Source organism: Hyla sarda, chromosome 3 (genome assembly GCF_029499605.1).
Source record: "Hyla sarda isolate aHylSar1 chromosome 3, aHylSar1.hap1, whole genome shotgun sequence".
Classification (NCBI taxonomy): domain Eukaryota; kingdom Metazoa; phylum Chordata; class Amphibia; order Anura; family Hylidae; genus Hyla; species Hyla sarda.
This window is the reverse complement of record NC_079191.1, coordinates 236,596,040-236,613,111: the sequence shown is the minus strand read 5'-3', so window position 1 is coordinate 236,613,111 and position 17,072 is coordinate 236,596,040. Positions and strand designations below refer to the sequence as shown.

General features: G+C 38.0%; 1 protein-coding gene across 1 annotated transcript in view; it reads right to left on the bottom strand.

The window, feature by feature from the left end:
- Positions 1–2,815: 2,815 nt before the first annotated feature.
- The window catches only part of AFG1L (AFG1 like ATPase), a 198,610-nt gene continuing 184,353 nt past the window's right edge, over positions 2,816–17,072 (bottom strand). The window contains exon 15 of the transcript XR_008891304.1: positions 2,816–3,102. The gene's annotated coding sequence lies outside the window, so the exon portion shown is untranslated. The remainder of the gene's footprint in view (positions 3,103–17,072) is intronic.

Sequence of the window (17,072 nt, the reverse complement as noted above, 5' to 3'; positions counted from 1 at the left end):
TCAAGTACACACTCTTTCCCCCTCCTGGATAGCATCAATGGTATGCTTGAGCAACTCAGTCAGGGCCGGATGTCATTGCTGGATAGGCATGATTAGAACCTAAATAGGCGTGATTACAGCCTGGCGTGCCGTGACTACTTCAGAAGGTTGTTGGTGACTACTTGACCATGCCTGCTAACTATTGAGCCTCATTTACATACTGTGTATGACATTTATAAAAGTTTTTTCCCCCCACATTTATAGATGTGCCAGCAGACATCCAGGCACAATATAGCACATGATATTAACCTCTATTAGCTGTTGCCACCTGTTATATAGGGTAAATTGTGTATATTATAGTAATTAGTTGAAGTGGCACAGTCTATGGTAGTATTAATTAAGGCAGCATCATGTGCGGTGACCTAGAGGTTGTGTCGCATGAGACAGAGCCAGTGGGCTGACTGGGCACAGTGACGGGTGGGTGCAGTCAGTACAGATGGTGTATTGTTTCCCTGGGCACACCCTGTGTAGTGTCCAGTGGGAGGAAAGTAGGGTGCTCTTAATGGTTAATCCGTCAATCACAAGGAAAAGAAAGAGTAAGGCCCCTTTCACACTACCGTTATGCCAAGTCAATAATGGCCGTCAAATTCTTTTATTTTAATTTTTTGGGGAGTTTGACGGCCGTCATTGTGACGGGTCATAACGGTCCCGATGGACCCTATAGTAAATGGGGTCTGTCGGGCGCCGCTGTTTTCAGAGAGAGAATAGCGGGAGAAAATGACGGTGCAAGCACTATTTTTTCTCCTGCTATTCACGATCTTAAAATAACAGGCTTCACAAATGGCAGTGTGAATGTAGCCTAACATGGTCTTTAACTTGTAAAACAATCTTCCACAGCAGATAGAGCTACAGTCTCTTAAAAAGTTAAAGACAAAACAATGGCTGAAGTGAGGAGGTGCCCCTTGGGTGTACAAGATAGGGAATGTGGGGTTCGTATAACAAGCTATGCTCTCCCCTAGCCATTCTGAAGTGAATATACTATTTCTAGGTATTTTCATTGACGTGTACTCAATAGTGTATTGAATGTAAAATAAATGTACAAATTGTAGCTGAGATTCACTGCCCACTGTGGGGTGCAGATTGTTTCGATAAATCTGTGACGTGGCAGACATGACATTTCTAGACCTTGTCTGAAGACATGGAAAGTCCTAAATGTGCTATAGGCTCTTGGACAACTTCTCCTCTAAGTATCTATAGAGAGTAGCTCCCACCATCCTTTTTTTTTCCATTACATTAAAAATGCCTTTTTGTCTGCCTGGTAGTGTGCTCCCTTACCAGGCAGACTTCCCCAGCAGGCACAACGTCACTGATGCCTGCTGGGGGGGCCGACTTCTGCCCTTAGTTCATCTATACAGGGTGCCTCCAGCTGTTTCACCACTACAACTCCCAGCTTGCCCTGACATCTTTTGGCTGTCAGGGCATGCTGGGAGTTGTAGTGGTGAAACAACTGGAGACACCCTGTGTTGAAAACAATATATCTTTGTTACGGCCGCAACCCACTCTATCAATCATACGGACTACCTCTCTGAGTAGAGAGATACTAGGCTAGAGAGGCTCCTCCAACATACAATGTTCCTTACAATGCAATATAATAGTACAAGTGTGTGGACAAACTTTCTCACAGCCAGGTAATAAAGTGCACTTCAGTATCAAGTACAGTGTAAAGTGCAGAGTAGCCATACGGGATCAATGTGGCATAAAACAGCACAACGTCTGTAAAGCACACAAAAACAAGGCAAATACAGTCATGGCCGTAAATGTTGGCACCCTTGAAATAAATGTAGTATTTCTCACAGAAAAGGATTGCAGTAACACATGTTTTGCTATGCACATGTTTATTCCCTTTGTGTGTATTGGAACTAAACAAAAAAAAGGGAGGAAAAAAGCAAATTGGACATAATGTCACACCAAACTCCAAAAATGGTCTGGACTAAATTATTGCCACCCTTTCAAAATTGTGGAAAAATAAGATTGTTTCAAGCATGTGATGCTCCTTTAAACTCACGTGGGGCAAGTAATCACACTGAAAGCAGATAAAAAGGAGAGAAGTTCACTTAGTATTTACATTGTGTGTGCCACACTAAGCATGGACAACAGAAAGAGGAGAAGAGAACTGTCCGAGGACTTGAGAACCAAAATTGTGGAAAAATATCAACAATCTCAAGGTTACAAGTCCATCTCAAGAGATCTAGCTTTGCCTTTGTCCACAGTGCGCAACATTATCAAGAAGTTTGCAACTAATGGCACTGTAGCTACTCTCCCTGGGCGTGGACGGAAGAGAAAAATAGATGAAAGGTGTCAATGCAGGATAGTCCGGATGGTGGATAAGCAGCCCCAAACAAGTTCCAAAGATATCCAAGCTGTCCTGCGGACTCAGGGAGCATCAGTGTCAGCACGAACTATCTGTCGACATTTAAATGAAATGAAACGCTATGGCAGGAGACCCAGGAGGACCCCACTGCTGATACAGAGACATAAAAAAGCAAGGCTAAATTTTGCCAAAATGAACTTGAGTAAGCCAAAATCCTTCTGGGAAAACGTCTTGTGGACAAATGAGACCAAGATAGAGCTTTTTGATGAAGCACATCATTCTACTGTTTACCGAAAACAGAATGAGGCCTACAAAGAAAAGACCACAGTACCTACAGTGAAAAATGGTGGAGGGTCAATGATGTTTTCTGGTTGTTTTGCTGCCTCTGGCACTGGGTGCCTTGAATGTGTGCAATCCAAGGAAAGAGTCTCGGCATACTGTAGTTTTCTTGAAAAGGGTTTATTCAGCTTAGCTTTGCTGGGCATTACTGCACGCGTATTGGCTCACACCTGAGCCTTTCAACAGCTAGTATTCACAATGGAAATGGCATAATTTAAGCATCACAAAAAAGGGGCGTAACATAACATGATAATGAACATAGCGGAATGGACCTCATACAGTTAAATCCAAACAATATAAGTATAAAATAACATAAATTTACATCTGCTGTGTAATCAAATATATATTATATAGCATAAATCTCACAAATAGGATTTCAAAATGCTGAACTTTCAAGAGGGTCTCTGCTGGCTCTGTAAGGAAAGTGAAAAGATGATAAATAAACAAGCATACTTTATATTAATAAAGATCCCGGCTTCTGCCGCAGTGCGCGATTTGAATGAATGATCGGATCGCCCGCAGCGCTGCTGCGGGGATCCTATCATTCAGAACGCCGCACGGAGGTCCCCTCTCCTTCCTCCGTCTGTCTCCCGGCGTCTCCTGCTCTGGTCTGTGATCGAGCAGACCAGAGCAGAAGATGACCGAAAACACTGATCTGTTCTATGTCCTATACATAGAACAGATCAGTATTAGCAATCATGGTATTCCCCTATGGGGACTATTCAAGTGTAAAAAAAAATGTAAAAAAATGTAAAAGTAAAAGTAAAAAAAAAGTGAAAAATCCCCTCCCCAATAAAAAAGTAAAACGTCCGTTTTTTCCTACTTTACCCCCAAAAAGCATAAAAAAATTTTTTATACACATATTTGGTATCACCGCGTGCGTAAATGTCCAAACTATTAAAATTAAATGTTAATGATCCCGTACGGTGAACGGCGTGAACGAAAAAAAAAAAAAAAAGGCCAAAATTCCTACTTTTTTAATACATTTTATTAAAAATTTTTTATAAAAAATGTATTAAAAGTTTTTTATATGCAAATGTGGTATCAACAAAAAGTACAGATCATGGCGCAAAAAATGAGCCCTCATACCGCCGCTTATACGGAAAAATAAAAAAGTTAGAGGTCATCAAAATAAAGGGATTATAAACGTACTAATTTGGTTAAAAAGTTTGTGATTTTTTTTAAGCGCAACAATAATAGAAAAGTATGTAATAATGGGTATCATTTTAATCGTATTGACCCTCAGAATAAAGAACACACGACATTTTTACCATAAATTGTACGGCGTGAAAACGAAACCTTCCAAAATTAGCAAAATTGCGTTTTTCGTTTTAATTTCCCCACAAAAATAGTGTTTTTTGGTTGCGCCATACATTTTATGATATAATGAGTTATGTCATTACAAAGGACAACTCGTCGCACAAAAAACAAGCCCTCATACTAGTCTGTGGATGAAAATATAAGAGTTATGATTTTTAGAAGGCGAGGAGGAAAAAATGAAAACGTAAAAATTTAATTGTCTGAGTCCTTAAGGCCAAAATGGGCTGAGTCCTTAAGGGGTTAAAGGGGTACTCCGGTGGAAACCTTTTTTTTTTTTTTTTTTAAATCAACTGGTGCCAGAAAGTTAAACAGATTTGTAAATTACTTCCATTAAAAAATCTTAATCCTTCCTGTACTTATTAGCTGCTGAATACTACAGAGGAAATTATTTTCTTTTTAGAACACAGAGCTCTCTGCTGAATCACGAGCACAGTGCTCTCTGCTGACATCTCTGTTCATTTTAAAAACTGTCCAGAGTGGGAGAAAATCCCCATAGAAAACATATGCTGCTCTGGACAGTTCCTAAAATGGACAGAGATGTCAGCAGAGAGCACTGTGCTTGTGATGTCAGCAGAGAGCACTGTGTTCCAAAAATAAAAGAATTTCCTCTGTAGTATTCAGCAGCTAATAAGTCCTGGAAGGATTAAGATTTTTAATAGAATTAATTTACAAATCTATAGAAAAAAGTTGCCCGGACCTTCTAAGTGAGTAAATAATAGTATTGATATTAAATGAAATATTAAATGAATGATTGTCTGGATCGTGCTTCAATGGTAATAGTATAAACAATTTAATAAGATAGGATAAATAGACTGTAGTTAGTTACTTCTCACAGGGCCCATGTGAGAAGAACATATACAATAAAAACAACCTTTAGGTGATAATGTACATGAAAAATGTAAAATGGCAATAATACCAAAAGTTAAGATAATATTAATGGCATAATAATATCACTGGCACATAGTGAGTGCAGCTGGTATTTAACCGCTAATATCTAGGCACCCACTGCGCAATATGTTCAACAATTTTATGACAGTTTCAAATGAGTGTTACCGGTCCTTTAGGCAGCAGCCTGGGCAAAAGGCGCTGCTTTCACAGTGTGTAGATGGTGCCGGTACACTGCATCCTCTGTGCAACGTTCCAAATGGTGTTGGTAAAGTCCAGTAAGGTCCTAGTGAGAGCGGAGGCGATTGGCGCTGGCAGGCGCCGGTGGTCGCAGATCGCCGGGAGGACGTTGGCGCTGGCAGGCGCTAGAGATGGTAAGTCCTCACCGCTGGTTAGATGGAATCAGGGCCATACACTGGATATGAGGAGCTCACCTCGTGTTGTCGGCGTGTGACGTCAGCTGCTGCTGGAGCCGAATTCGTTGCACTGGAGGTAGTTGGCAATAGTGGACCGGACTGATATCGGACTGGATGTCCTGATGGTCTTAGTGGTTTAAAAGCGATAAACCAGCCTTGGTGGATATGCACAATATATAAAATAAATATGCCAGTGATCATGTCCAAGTGGACTAGACGCGTTTCAGGGTTATTTAATGTAACCCTTTCCTCAGTAGTCATATGGTTGTCATAAACTATTTCCTTTTTTATAGGAGCACAAATCCCGCCCGTTGACTCATTTCTGGGTGTTAATGAAAACAGTGGATGGAGTCTACGGATAGGTTCCCTAGAGAGCAATACTATGTAAAAATGGGTATAAGGAAGCTGTGTGAATACTGTTAGAGATATAATGTTGCGTTTTTATAAACAATTATTTTGTAATAAATGTGGAAACAAGAAATTAGTGTTCAATAAAAAATAAATATTTTTAGCAAATTCATTTTGAACATAGGGGTAAAATGACACTTAAGAAAGATATAAATTAAAATTAGAAGACGAATATCAATGGGAATTCTGTAGAATGAGAAATATAATAAAAATATAATAAAATGGGAGATAAAAATATGAATGAGCAATGAGAAAAGTAAATGAAAAAATGAATGAAAAAAGGAATTGAAAAATAAGAATAAAAATAAGAATACAACTGATGAATAGATAGATAAAAATAAAAATAAAAATAAAAAAAGAAGAAAAGTAAAATGAAAATAAGAATAAAAATACAAATAATAGTAATAATGAAAATAAAGATAATAATAGAAATATAAATAAATAAAAATAAATATAAAAATAAAAATAAATAAAAATATATAAAAAATAAATAGAAATAAAAATGAAAATAAATAGAAAAATGAATAAAAATACAAATGCAATTACAAGTACAAATAAACATAAAAATAAAAATATATATAAAGAAGAAAAATAGGAAGTGTTGCATTTGTAGGAGATGGTGTCAAACCACGGGGCACCCCCCCCTAGATTAAACAGGGGTGTCCACATGGGTCAAGTGCATCTCCTACAAAAATCCAAAGAGTTCAAAGTTGGAGTTGAGCCCGCCTGGTTCTAATGTTGCAAATTGAAAGATTTTTTTGCTTTCAGCCTTAGACATTTTGAGTAAAAAACTTCCTCCTCGCCAGTCTTTTTTGACTAGCTGGAGACCAGTGAAGGAGAGAGAAGACAGATCACTATTGTGAACTGTAGCAAAATGGGCCGAGAGTGGATGTTTCAAATTTTTATTTTTAATGTTGTTTAAATGTTCTGCTATACTCATTTTAAGGGCCCTCTTTGTTCGACCAATATATTGCTTTTTGCATCCACATTCTATGATGTATAGAACCCCCTTTGAATTACAAGTGATCAAATCTTGGATTTTCCATTTGAAAGACTTGGTTTGAGAACAGATCTGTGTGATTTTTTTTAGGGCCTTTAGTTTTTATGCAGTTAGCACATATCCCACACCTAATGAATCCTTTTGTGCTTAGCCACGAATTAGTCTGTTTAGATACAGGTGGTTTGATTGATGGCGCTATGGTGAGACCTAGATTTGGAGCCCGAGTGTAGACTATTGGGGGGCGTGATGGCAATAATAGACCCACCTCTCTATCCTGCTGTAGCAAATGCCAATGTTTTTTTATAATACCTTCTACTTTTCTATATGATTTGTTGAAAGGAATCACCAACTTTCCTCCAAAATTTTCAGTGCTATCATCTCGCTCTTTTGGTGTAAAAAAAGTAGTCCTATCTAGTGACTTAATATATTCCAGAGATTGTTCAAGTAGCTGATCAGGATAGTCCTTATCTTTGAATTGAGTAGTGAGTGACTGTGCTTCTTGTAAAAATTGTTCATCTAAAGTGCAATTTCTTTTTAACCTTCTATATTGTCCTTTTGGGACGTTAGTCAGCCACCTGGGTAAATGACAGCTAGAGTAGCCTATAAATCCATTCTTAGCTGTTGGTTTATAATATGTCTTACATATAAGACTATCCTGATCAGCACTGACAACAATATCAAGAAAATTTATACTAACTTTGCTGATAGTAGATGTGAATTGAAGATTGTGATCATTAATGTGTAAATCAAATATAAAGTGCTCCAAATCAACTGTGTCCCCTTCCCAAATTAAAATAATGTCATCTATATACCGCTTCCAGAGCACCAGGCCTGCGCCAAGCCTCGGCAAGATGTTGTTCTCCTCCCATGCCGCCATAAATAGATTTGCGTAGCTTGGCGCGAACCTGGTGCCCATCGCGGTACCGATTAACTGTAAATAAAAATCCCCTCCAAAATAAAAAAATTGTGAGTTAAGATGAAACGAATGGCTGCAGTGATAAAATTAATTTGTGATGGTTCAATGTGTCCCTGTTGAAGAAAATGAGTGACAGCCGCTATCCCTAAATCGTGCTTGATAATAGTGTACAATGATGAAACATCTAAAGTGGCTAAGATGTGTTTATCAGACCACTTAAATTTTTCAATGATTTCAATGATCTGGGTGGTATCCTTTAGGTACGTATGTGTTTTCTGTACAAATGGTTGGAGAAACCTATCAACGTACTGGGACAGGCTCGAAGTAATCGAGCCTATCCCAGACACGATAGGTCTACCTGGAGGATCATCCATAGATTTGTGTGTCTTCGGAAGACAATAAAATATTGGTATCCGATCGGGAGTCCCAAGGATAAATTGGTGTTCTTTTTCATTCAAAATTTCCTCCTCTACTGCCTCTTTACATAATTGCTGTAACTGTTGACTATATTCTTGGGTGGGATCTACCTTTAGTTTGCAATAGGTAGCTGTATCTCCCAGCTGCCTATTACATTCTTGTATATAATTGGTAATATTTAGAATGACAATTCCGCCCCCCTTATCAGCGGGGCGGATCGTGATTCCCTCCAATGCTTGGAGTTCTTTTATGGCCAATCTTTCTTTATGTGAAATATTATCTTTTGGATGCCTAGTACCTTGGATACCCCTCAGATCTTTTTCAACCAATTTTTTAAAAGTAGTAATATCAGGACCCATTAAATGTTTCGGATAAAACCATGATTTTGGTCTACATTCAGTATGTATATATTTTGTTTCTCCTATTTTACGTTCCAACTGAGTTTTAAAAAAATGTTTTTTTAGGCAAATGTTGCGAATGAACTTCTCTAATCCAACATATGTTTGAAATTTGTCTAATGTATGTGATGGAGCATACTTCAAACCTTTATTTAAAAGTTTCTCCTGAGCTGGTGTCAATTTGTGGTTACTTAGATTTATAATGGGTGTGTTCCCTAATGTGGTTTGACTAATTTCTGTGGGGGTTGTGTTATGTGGTCGAGCTCGATATCTTCTGCGTAACCTCTTTTTTTGTTTGGTGTCCCTAATAGATGTTGTGTGAGGGGAGCTGAATGTATCTCCGCTGATACTGTCTGGGTTTTCTGTGGCACTCTGATTGGTGGAATTTCTCTGTTTGTCGTCTGATTTTTGTAATATTTTGACTGATACTTGTTTTGGTAGGGTTGATTTTTGTAATAGTTGGGACGAAAGTTGTATGGACTGTTTCTGTACCCTAAGTGTGGTCTGTAATTGTTTCTTTGGGGAGAGTTTCTGTATTGAGTATCTTCCCTCACATAGTGGGGTTTCTTGTGATTGTGGCTTACCTCTAAAAAATCATTAGTTTCTGTCAGAGGAGCGAAATGGTTCTGGGTTGATATGGCGTACTGATTAGGATTATCTTGTACAGTTACTGTATGTTTTTGTTTTTGAGATTGCCACAATAATTTCTTATTTTTTCTATTGATTATCTCCACCTCCAATTTATCTAATTTATTGCAAATCTCTTCTTGTTGTTTGAGGTATTCAGAGTTTTGGTCGAACTTGTCTATCTCAACTTTGAGTAGGTTAATCTGGGTATCACAGGTATTTAGTAGTTCCTGTCTTCTTTCTATGACCAGTTGGACCAAACCTCTAGAGTACTCCTTAAGTGTTTTGTTCCACTTGTGGTTAAATGTCTCTCTCTTCTAAGTCTCCAGCGGGGGTTTTAAATAAGCTTAATCCCTTAGGGATAATGTCAATCTCCAATAGGTGGGATAGACTTTTAATTTTCCACTGGTTTCTTAACCTTTTGGCCATGACTGCCTCCAACTTTCTGAACGCTTGGATTAATGCTAAATTATTCTGTTCAATAGGTAAATCATGTTGTGAATTATTGAATTTATACTTCTCAATGGATTGTTTTTTGCTCTCTAGGTGTAACCAAATATTCATATTTAAAAACTATAAATTATAATTGGAGCACGTTCACAATAGGTATAGTAACTAAAATAAAAAGAAAAAAGGGGTGTATGTGCAGCTCACAATAACAGTACACACTGAGGTCAAGCTAGGGCATGCAACTATACCCTAATTGCACAAAAAAACAAGCCAATAGAAAAAAGTTGCCCGGACCTTCTAAGTGAGTAAATAATGGTATGGATATTAAATGAAATATTAAATGAATGATTGTCTGGATCGTGCTTCAATGGTAATAGTATAAACAATTTAATAAGATAGGATAAATAGACTGTAGTTAGTTACTTCTCACAGGGCCCATGTGAGAAGAACATATACAATAAAAACAACCTTTAGGTGATAATGTACATGAAAAATGTAAAATGGCAATAATACCAAAAATTAAGATAATATTAATGGCATAATAATATCACTGGCATATAGTGAGTGCAGCTGGTATTTAACCGCTAATATCTAGGCACCCACTGCGCAATATGTTCATCAATTTTATGACAGTTTCAAATGAGTGTTACCGGTCCTTTAGGCAGCAGCCTGGGCAAAAGGCGCTGCTTTCACAGTGTGTTGCTTTCACAGTGTGTAGATGGTGCCGGTACACTGCGTCCTCTGTGCAACGTTCCAGATGGTGTTGGTAAAGTCCAGTAAGGTCCTGGTGAGAGCGGAGGCGATTGGCGCTGGCAGGCGCCGGTGGTCGCAGATCGCCGGGAGGACGTTGGCGCTGGCAGGCGCTAGAGATGGTAAGTCCTCACCGCTGGTTAGATGGAATCAGGGCCATACACTGGATACGAGGAGCTCACCTCGTGTTGTCGGCGTGTGACGTCAGCTGCTGCTGGAGCCGAATTCGTTGCACTGGAGGTAGTTGGCAATAGTGGACCGGACTGATATCGGACTGGATGTCCTGATGGTCTTAGTGAGGGAAGATACTCAATACAGAAACTCTCCCCAAAGAAACAATTACAGACCACACTTAGGGTACAGAAACAGTCCATACAACTTTCGTCCCAACTATTACAAAAATCAACCCTACCAAAACAAGTATCAGTCAAAATATTACAAAAATCAGACGACAAACAGAGAAATTCCACCAATCAGAGTGCCACAGAAAACCCAGACAGTATCAGCGGAGATACATTCAGCTCCCCTCACACAACATCTATTAGGGACACCAAACAAAAAAAGAGGTTACGCAGAAGATATCGAGCTCGACCACATAACACAACCCCCACAGAAATTAGTCAAACCACATTAGGGAACACACCCATTATAAATCTAAGTAACCACAAATTGACACCAGCTCAGGAGAAACTTTTAAATAAAGGTTTGAAGTATGCTCCATCACATACATTAGACAAATTTCAAACATATGTTGGTTTAGAGAAGTTCATTCGCAACATTTGCCTAAAAAAACATTTTTTAAAAACTCAGTTGGAACGTACAATAGGAGAAACAAAATATATACATACTGAATGTAGACCAAAATCATGGTTTTATCCGAAACATGTAATGGGTCCTGATATTACTACTTTTAAAAAATTGGTTGAAAAAGATCTGAGGGGTATCCAAGGTACTAGGCATCCAAAAGATAATATTTCACATAAAGAAAGATTGGCCATAAAAGAACTCCAAGCATTGGAGGGAATCACGATCCGCCCCGCTGATAAGGGGGGCGGAATTGTCATTCTAAATACTACCAATTATATACAAGAATGTAATAGGCAGCTGGGAGATACAGCTACCTATTGCAAACTAAAGGTAGATCCCACCCAAGAATATAGTCAACAGTTACAGCAATTATGTAAAGAGGCAGTAGAGGAGGAAATTTTGAATGAAAAAGAACACCAATTTATCCTTGGGACTCCCGATCGGATACCAATATTTTATTGTCTTCCGAAGACACACAAATCTATGGATGATCCTCCAGGTAGACCTATCGTGTCTGGGATAGGCTCGATTACTTCGAGCCTGTCCCAGTACGTTGATAGGTTTCTCCAACCATTTGTACAGAAAACACATACGTACCTAAAGGATACCACCCAGATCATTGAAATCATTGAAAAATTTAAGTGGTCTGATAAACACATCTTAGCCACTTTAGATGTTTCATCATTGTACACTATTATCAAGCACGATTTAGGGATAGCGGCTGTCACTCAATTTCTTCTACAGGGACACATTGAACCATCACAAATTAATTTTATCACTGCAGCCATTCGTTTCATCTTAACTCACAATTATTTTTATTTTGGAGGGGATTTTTATTTACAGTTAATCGGTACCGCGATGGGCACCAGGTTCGCGCCAAGCTACGCAAATCTATTTATGGCGGCATGGGAGGAGAACAACATCTTGCCGAGGCTTGGCGCAGGCCTGGTGCTCTGGAAGCAGTATATAGATGACATTATTTTAATTTGGGAAGGGGACACAGTTGATTTGGAGCACTTTATATTTGATTTAAACATTAATGATCACAATCTTCAATTCACATCTACTATCAGCAAAGTTAGTATAAATTTTCTTGATATTGTTGTCAGTGCTGATCAGGATAGTCTTATATGTAAGACATATTATAAACCAACAGCTAAGAATGGATTTATAGGCTACTCTAGCTGTCATTTACCCAGGTGGCTGACTAACGTCCCAAAAGGACAATATAGAAGGTTAAAAAGAAATTGCACTTTAGATGAACAATTTTTACAAGAAGCACAGTCACTCACTACTCAATTCAAAGATAATGACTATCCTGATCAGCTACTTGAACAATCTCTGGAATATATTAAGTCACTAGATAGGACTACTTTTTTTACACCAAAAGAGCGAGATGATAGCACTGAAAATTTTGGAGGAAAGTTGGTGATTCCTTTCAACAAATCATATAGAAAAGTAGAAGGTATTATAAAAAAACATTGGCATTTGCTACAGCAGGATAGAGAGGTGGGTCTATTATTGCCATCACGCCCCCCAATAGTCTACACTCGGGCTCCAAATCTAGGTCTCACCATAGCGCCATCAATCAAACCACCTGTATCTAAACAGACTAATTCGTGGCTAAGCACAAAAGGATTCATTAGGTGTGGGATATGTGCTAACTGCATAAAAACTAAAGGCCCTAAAAAAATCACACAGATCTGTTCTCAAACCAACTCTTTCAAATGGAAAATCCAAGATTTGATCACTTGTAATTCAAAGGGGGTTCTATACATCATAGAATGTGGATGCAAAAAGCAATATATTGGTCGAACAAAGAGGGCCCTTAAAATGAGTATAGCAGAACATTTAAACAACATTAAAAATAAAAATTTGAAACATCCACTCTCGGCCCATTTTGCTACAGTTCACAATAGTGATCTGTCTTCTCTCTCCTTCACTGGTCTCCAGCTAGTCAAAAAAGACTGGCGAGGAGGAAGTTTTTTACTCAAAATGTCTAAGGCTGAAAGCAAAAAAATCTTTGAATTTGCAACATTAGAACCAGGCGGGCTCAACTCCAACTTTGAACTCTTTGGATTTTTGTAGGAGATGCACTTTTGTAGGAGACCCATGTGGACACCCCTGTTTAATCTAGGGGGGGGGTGCCCCGTGGTTTGACACCATCTCCTACAAATGCAACACTTCCTATTTTTCTTCTTTATATATATTTTTATTTTTATGTTTATTTGTACTTGTAATTGCATTTGTATTTTTATTCATTTTTCTATTTATTTTCATTTTTATTTCTATTTATTTTTTATATATTTTTATTTATTTTTATTTTTATATTTATTTTTATTTTTATTTATTTATATTTCTATTATTATCTTTATTTTCATTATTACTATTATTTTTATTTTTATTCTTATTTTCATTTTACTTTTCTTCTTTTTTTATTTTTATTTTTATCTATCTATTCATCAGTTGTATTCTTATTTTTATTCTTATTTTTCAATTCCTTTTTTCATTCATTTTTTCATTTACTTTTCTCATTGCTCATTCATATTTTTATCTCCCATTTTATTATATTTTTATTATATTTCTCATTCTACAGAATTCACATTGATATTCGTCTTCTAATTTTAATTTATATCTCTTTCTTAAGTGTCATTTTACCCCTATGTTCAAAATGAATTTGCTAAAAATATTTATTTTTTATTGAACACTAATTTCTTGTTTCCACATTTATTACAAAATAATTGTTTATAAAAACGCAACATTATATCTCTAACAGTATTCACACAGCTTCCTTATACCCATTTTTACATAGTATTGCTCTCTAGGGAACCTATCCGTAGACTCCATCCACTGTTTTCATTAACACCCAGAAATGAGTCAACGGGCGGGATTTGTGCTCCTATAAAAAAGGAAATAGTTTATGACAACCATATGACTACTGAGGAAAGGGTTACATTAAATAACCCTGAAACGCGTCTAGTCCACTTGGACATGATCACTGGCATATTTATTTTATATATTGTGCATATCCACCAAGGCTGGTTTATCGCTTTTAAACCACTAAGACCATCAGGACATCCAGTCCGATATCAGTCCGGTCCACTATTGCCAACTACCTCCAGTGCAACGAATTCGGCTCCAGCAGCAGCTGACGTCACACGCCGACAACACAAGGTGAGCTCCTCGTATCCAGTGTATGGCCCTGATTCCATCTAACCAGCGGTGAGGACTTACCATCTCTAGCGCCTGCCAGCGCCAACGTCCTCCCGGCGATCTGCGACCACCGGCGCCTGCCAGCGCCAATCGCCTCTGCTCTCACCAGGACCTTACTGGACTTTACCAACACCATCTGGAACGTTGCACAGAGGACGCAGTGTACCGGCACCATCTACACACTGTGAAAGCAGCGCCTTTTGCCCAGGCTGCTGCCTAAAGGACCGGTAACACTCATTTGAAACTGTCATAAAATTGTTGAACATATTGCGCAGTGGGTGCCTAGATATTAGCGGTTAAATACCAGCTGCACTCACTATATGCCAGTGATATTATTATGCCATTAATATTATCTTAATTTTTGGTATTATTGCCATTTTACATTTTTCATGTACATTATCACCTAAAGGTTGTTTTTATTGTATATGTTCTTCTCACATGGGCCCTGTGAGAAGTAACTAACTACAGTCTATTTATCCTATCTTATTAAATTGTTTATACTATTACCATTGAAGCACGATCCAGACAATCATTCATTTAATATTTCATTTAATATCAATACCATTATTTACTCACTTAGAAGGTCCGGGCAACTTTTTTCTATTGGCTTGTCTTTTTGTGCAATTAAGGTATAGTTGCATGCCCTAGCTTGACCTCAGTGTGTACTGTTATTGTGAGCTGCACATACACCCCTTTTTTCTTTTTAATTTACAAATCTGTTTAACTTTCTGAGTACCCATTTAATGTGTGAATCCAGTATGCTTCACGATAGTGGAAAAGCTTTTTGATATCACCACCACATCTTGGATATCTAACCTGTTCCAAGATCCAGAAGAGTAATTGGGCTATACTGTGTCCTTTTTCATGAAAATGGTGACGTACTGGGAGGAGTACGTTTTTGCAATGAATGGTCGACTTATGTGTACTTAAACGGTCTTTCATCCGTTGAGAGGTCTCACCTATGAAAAGTAATCCACGTGGGCATTTCAGTGCACATATTACATTGAATCTATCACATGTGTAATAGCCTTTAATTTTATATGGTGTGTCTCGATGTGGATGAAAAATGTGATCGCCTTTGAGTACATTGGAACAGTGCGTGCAATGTAGACATGGGAATGTCCCATTTTTACTGTTCGATATAAAATGTTGATGCGATCTTTTAATCTGACTCCCAATATCTGCTTTTACTAATTTGTTCCTAATATTTGGAGCTTTCTTATTGCAGCAAATAGGTAAGTCACTTAATTCTCTAATATCCGAATAAGCCTCCTTTAAAATATGCCAATGTTTGCGTACCACTGCATCAATCCTGTGATTAAAAGGGTGAAACTTGTGAACAAAGTACATACGTGGTTGCTCTACTTTCGGTATCCTATCTAATAAGGACTCTCTTTCAGCTTTTTGTAATAGTGTAAGAGGAAAGCTTCTATTGATGAACTTCTGTCTCATATCCTGTATTCTCACTTCACGTATCTCGGGGTTTGATACAATACGCCTAACTCTCTGATATTGAGATTTAGGGATAGCACATTTGGTTGTGTGTGCATTATTGCTTTAATAGTGTAAAATACTATTTTTATCTGTGCTCTTGATATATGTCATTAGATAAAAGGCCGGTTATGTCTATACTAACAGTAGTATCTAAAAAATTCACTGTGTTCAGGCTCAATGTCATAGTTAAGTTGAGCTCAGGCCAGACCCCATTAAAGTGTTCCATAAAATCCAGCAAAGTTGAATGTGTGCAAGGCATCATGAAATCTGAGGATTACCAGTGGATTTTGGGTCGTGCCGTACAGCCCAGTGTCAGAAAGCTGGGTTTGCGTCCGAGATCTTGGGTCTTCCAGCAGAACAAAGGGAGACATTTATCAAAACCTGTGCAGAGGAAGAGTGGTGCAGTTGCCCATAGCAACTAATCAGATCGCTTCTTTCATTTTTCACAGGCCTCTTTAAAAATTAAAGAAGTGATCTGATTGGTTGCTATGGCCAACTGCACCACTCTTCCTCTGCACAGGTTTTGATAAATTTCCCCCAATGACACCAAACATACACCAAAAAGCACCCAGAAATGGATGGTAACAAAGCGCTGGAGAGTTATAAAGGGGCCAGCAATGAGTCCAGATCTAGATCCCATTGAACACCTGAGGAGAGATCTTAAAATTGCTGTTGGGAAAAGGCGCCCTTCCAATAATAGAGACCTGGAGCAGTTTGCAAAGGAAGAGTGGTCCAACACTCCGGCTGAGAGGTGTAAGAAGCTTATTGATGGTTATAGGAAGCGACTGATTTCAGTTATTTTTTCCAAAGGGTGTGCAACCAAATATTAAGTTAAGGGTGCCAATAATTTTGTCCAGACCATTTTTTGGAGTTTGATGTGACATTATATCAAATTAGCTTTTTTCCTCCAATTTTTTTAGGTTTAGTTCCAATGCACACAAAGTGAATAAACATGTGTATAGAAAAATATGTTACTGCAATCCTTTTCTGTGAGAAATACTTAATTTTCTTGAAAAACTTCAGGGATGCCAACATTTACGGCCATGACTGTATCTTATAAGGAATAATCTTACTGTACAGGACCACATAGTGGGACAAATATATTGTATTACTTGTTTCAGGAGGCACAGTGTTGGACCATTTCTAGGGGGATAATGTGTAATGTTGTTTTCAAGAGGCACAGTGTGTCACTATTGTTTTTAGAGGATATTTCTTCTGGCATTATTATGTTCACAGGAGCATATTATGTGGCAGCAATGTAATAGGAGTCAGAATGTGTGGG